This window comes from Octodon degus, unplaced genomic scaffold (genome assembly GCF_000260255.1).
Source record: "Octodon degus isolate 3935 unplaced genomic scaffold, OctDeg1.0 scaffold00236, whole genome shotgun sequence".
Taxonomy (NCBI): Eukaryota; Metazoa; Chordata; class Mammalia; order Rodentia; family Octodontidae; genus Octodon; species Octodon degus.
This window is the reverse complement of record NW_004524812.1, coordinates 2,936,220-2,941,288: the sequence shown is the minus strand read 5'-3', so window position 1 is coordinate 2,941,288 and position 5,069 is coordinate 2,936,220.

Here is a 5,069-nt window from a genome sequence, read left to right as displayed (position 1 = left end):
AAAAAAAAAAAAAAAAAAAAAGCAAAATGTGTTTCATAGATGTTAAGCAACTTGCCTGAGGTCATCCAGGGAATAACTGGCAAGGGCAGGACTCAAACGCATGGCCCTTGACTCCATAGTCCTTGCCTTTGCCACAAGCTGCCCTGTCAGGTTCCCTCCCCCCCTCATGTCCCCCATACCCCCCCATCAATCTTTGTAGAGCTTTTCCTGTGTGCCAGTTACAGTTGGTGGTACTCACAAGAAAAGCAGGAAAGGCTCTGGTTTCCTTTTCTTTTTCTTTTTTTGGCAGAATCGGGGATTGAACTCAGGTCCTTGTACTTGCCAGGGAAGCACTTATTCCACTGAACCATCTCCCCAGCCCCATGGTTTCCTTTTCTTGAAGCATCTTAATCTTATGGGAGAGACAGTGTTCCTGTTTAGAGGTCCGGATCCTCATAGCTTGTCTGCTTGTCCTGACTCCCATTTGTGGGAAGCTTTGATTTTTTTTTTTCCTGGTACCGGGGATTGAACTCAGGACCCTGCGCTTGCCCGGCAAATGCTTATTTTACTGAGCTATCTCCCCGGGCCCAAAAGTTGAGAATGATTTCCCCTCCCCCCCCCCTTTGGCCGGCTCAGGCTGCCTTTAAGGGTGGGTCTGGTAACGCAGGTGGGAGTGGAGCTCCAACCGTGATATCCTGAGCCTAACTAGATTTGCATGAGCATGCGCTTAAACAACTGAGCTAACTGGGAGACCCACCGGGAAGCCTTGATTTTAACTGGCCTAAGGTATTCCTTTGGGCTCTCCCTACCTTCCACAAACTCATAGTGAGAGCCTACCATTGCTAGGCATAGCATAGGATAGAAGCAGCCGTCCTGCCCACTAGCCCCTGCTGCCCTCGCCACTCCTTTCACCCCGTTGTGGTCCCATGCCTCTTACCAAACCCCAATACCCCCCTTAAGGCCCACCTCCAATCTCACCTGCATGGTTGACCCCCCTCCCCTCATCCTCAGTCATTGCTCCCGTCTCTGAATTCATTCAACACTCATCACCTGGACAACTCAAGCAGCCAGACAACTCCCTTGGCACATGCCCAGTGTGCTGTATTCTTTTCTTTTTTCTTTTTTTTTTTTTTTCAGAACCAGCGATTGAACTCAGGCACTTGAGCTTGCCAGGCAATCGCTTGTTCTACTGAGTCGTCTCCTCAGCCCCTGTGTGCTTTATTCTTAACTTTTGAGTTTATATGTGGATTTTATTACCTTGACTGTTTGCCTCATCACCCAGGAAACACTTTCGTTCTTCTCAAGAAACATTTGTACAAAAACAAAAAACAAAACAAAAAAAGAAACATTTGTAGAGTGCCTAGCATGTATTTTAGCAGTAGAAAAATGAAAAACCTTTGTACAGCCTCTTTCACTAACAGCACTTCATAACTTTTATCATATGATTGTCGCAAAACATCGCCACTTCCGTTTTATCCTTCCTCTTGAAAACTGTAATTCGCATTACTTCCTAGATACAGATATTCTTATCATGAACATGTAAACACGAAACATCTGTCTCCCATTCTCTGGCGGCCCCTACTCCACCCAGCCCTAGACTCTGAAAGACTTATGCAGGAGAAAAATGAAGCTCGCAGGGCCACGGTGTACCCAAGGTCACGCAGCTAGCGCGAGAGAGAGACCTTCTCACGCAGTCTCTTGCCGCTCCCAGTCGCCCAGCTTCCTCCACTTTCCTGTTTACATGGGGTCTGCACAGGAGCAGGGGCTCAGCAATCGCTTCCCTGTCGGGGGGACTGCTTCTCCCCTCTCCCCGCGAGCCTTACTGACCCCCTCCGACCCCGTAGCAGGCTGACAGGGGCAACGGAAGCCACGCAGGCTTCCCGGTAGGTGGCCCTTCTACGGTCCCTGGGCTCTGAAGTGCAGGAGCCTGAGAGTCTCCTGGAGAGCCGCCCCAGCACCCGCCATCTGCCTGCGGAGCCACAGGCTTATCCAACACCCCCGACACACTTAGCAGACCTGCCAGCACATGTCCAAGTTGTAAGTTCTACAGGGCTGGGGATGCCAGGCTTGGGGAGGGGGTGTCAGAGGAGCGAGAGGTGCTAGTGTGGCGAGGGGAGGATCCTGGGGGGAGGAGGTGACGCTAGGTGGTCGCCGCTGTAAGCAGCCGGCGAGGAGCAGCGCGCCCTCTGCAGGCAGCTTCGGGAAGGCAGCTGGAGGCTGCGGGCGGAAGCAGCCGCTGTAGGCGGCTGGGGAGGCTGCGCGGAGCTTTCTGAGCCTGTATCTTCCACCCAGCTTGGCGGCGTGGCAGCTATCAGTCCGCCACATTCACGTGGCCCCCAGGCCTCTTCTAGTTGTCATTAAGTCCAGTTTGGGGGCGGGGCCCCCTCTACTACTCACCACATTCCCTGCAAGAACGGAGCCATGTTGAGAGCGCCCCTTACAGTTTTCCGGGGGAAACCCTCGATATCTTAAAAAGAGAGCCCATACTCATTTAGCAATCACTTATTCTGTGCCAAACGCCTGGCAAATACTAACTCAGGCCTCACGACAGGCCAGGCCTGTGTTGCTCTTTAACCCATTTTACGGTTGGATAAACTGAGGCACTGAAAGCCCTGTAGGCACCTTCTCACACAAGGCCTCTTTGTACCTTGCTAAGCCGGAAAGGGGCAGAAGCATGCTTTAACCATTGTAATGAGTGCCCCTCCTTATGTTACTGACGTTGGGACAGTCCCAATACAGATCGATGTTTGCCAGCCTGAACCAGTCCCCTTCTGGCTCACCGTGATCCTGTGTGGCGTCTGGCCCTGTCTAAGTGGAAGTGCTCCACTTTCAGGATTTTCAGTTGCAGGGACTAGATGTGGCTTGTCAGGTGCCTCAGTGTCCCCCTCTGGCAAACGACGGGCATAGCACCAGCATTACAAAGCTGCAGAGAAGACTAAATGAGAGAATCCATGCGCCGTTAAAGGGGTTCCTGGCCCACAGCAACAGCCCAATAAATGCTCAGGCGTGCTATTGTGAGGGGGAACAATATGTGGGAAGGAGCAAACCCCAACTGCATTCTGACCATATCAAAGCGGATCAGATCCACGGCAGGGTTCTCATCTCCGTGCCGTGGCAGGGCTTGTCTTAAGAGCAGGGAACATTAGGCCAGGCCTGAGAGCATGCCTGGTCTAATCATCCTAATCAGTCACATGGGTGTGCACTCGATAGAGCTCTAATAGCAGCGTCCTCAGGTGCCCCTGGTAACATTCCTGCTCCTCTCCCCTTGCAGTGGCCTAAGTCATTTTGTGTGACAGGCAGTGTTCATTATTGTCACCATAACAACCCGATAGGCATCAAGTACTCACTGTGTGGCTGTGTGGCAGAGGCTCGCCGAATGGCCAGCATATGTTCAGAGGATGAAAGAAGCGCTGGAGGTGGAGTCAAGGGTGGAGTCAAGCCTGGGTTTCACGGAGGTGCAGGGAGGGTGTTATCCCAAGCCCCTGGCTCTTGAGTTCTCTAGCATGGACAATACAGCAGCAGTACAGGAGCATGCAATTTCCAAACAATACGTGCACACCAGAAAGGCTCTGAATGATTTATTCCGCAGAATTGTTCAGTTATTGAGGGGCTGGATCCAGCTGATTAGCATTCATTCACACTAATCAGTAACCAAAAGGAACGGCTTGTACAACATGTCATTCATTCACTCTCTCATTTCTCCCGCTAATGAACCTTAACTGCACATCCACTATAATGTCAGGTTCTAGGCCCAGTGTTGAGAATATGAACAGGAACCAGACATAGCCCCTAAGGAAGACAAACACTACACTATAAAATAAACATGAAGATTCATTCTTTGAATAAACAATTCCTGAACATATACTATGTGCCAGGCACTGCTCTAGACACTGGTGATACAACCATGATTGAAACAGACACACAATCTCTTTCCCGGGGGAGATGAGAGAAATGGACTGCTTGCAAGGCTAGAGTGGAAGCCACGAGTATGGGCTGATGCAGGGCTGGAAGGCGGTGAGAGAATGGTGGGCGGGGCCCGGGCACGTGCAGGAGGAGCAACCGAACAACAGACCAATAGGTGTGGGGTACTGTCTTCCACAGAAGGTGCAATGGGAGAAAAGAGCACGAAGTTTAGCTCTCTCTGTGTGTCCTGGAGAGGAAACCCTGGCTATTGGTAAAGGGATGCCAACCACCCACTGCTTCTATGGTTATGTTAATCCATGGCAATCTCGGCCAATGGCCCGCAGCTCCTGCCTCAGAGGTCTGGACAGGTGTTATGGCTCATGCCTCTAATCCCAGCACTCGGGAAGGGTGAGGCCAGAAGACTTAAATCCAGCCTGGGCAATTTAGCAATTTAGTGAGACTGCCTCAAAATTTGAAAAACTAAATAAAAAGGACTGGCTTTAGCTCAGTGCAGATGAGCTCTGGGTTCATTGCTCAGTACTGAGAAAAATAAAAGTATGTGCTAGAAAGGCTAAAGAAATTTGGGGCTGGGGAGATAGCTCAGTAGAATAAGCGCTTGTCTAACAAGCACAAGGGACTGAGTTCAGACAAGCGCTTATTCTACTGAGCCATCTCCCTGGCCCACAAGGGCCTGGGTTCAATTCCCAGTTCCACCAAAAAAAAAAAAAAAAGAAAAGAAAAGAAAGAAAAACATTTAAATAGTCAAATTTAAATTAAGCTTTAGGTTCATATAGTTGGTATGATAATTGTTAAATTAGTTGAGAATAGAAAAATCAGAGGCCGGGGAGATGGCTCAGAAGAATAAGCGCTTGCCTGCCAAGCACAAGAGCCTGAGTTCAACCCCTGATTCCACAGAAAAAAAGAAAAATCAGGGACTGGGGAGATGGCTCAACAGAATAAGCACTTCCCTGGCAAGCGCAAGGGCCTGAGTTCAATTCCCAGTTCCGCAAAAAAAGAAAAAAAGAAAAATCAGCTGTACTTTAAAGTGGACTTTCTGAGACTGGGCGTGGTGGCGTGCACTTGTAATCCCAGCTCTTGGGAGGGTGTAACCAGGCAGATCACTACAAGTCCAATCTAGTAGTGAGATGCTAAACACCCTGTAGACCCTTCCCTAAAATACAAAAAAA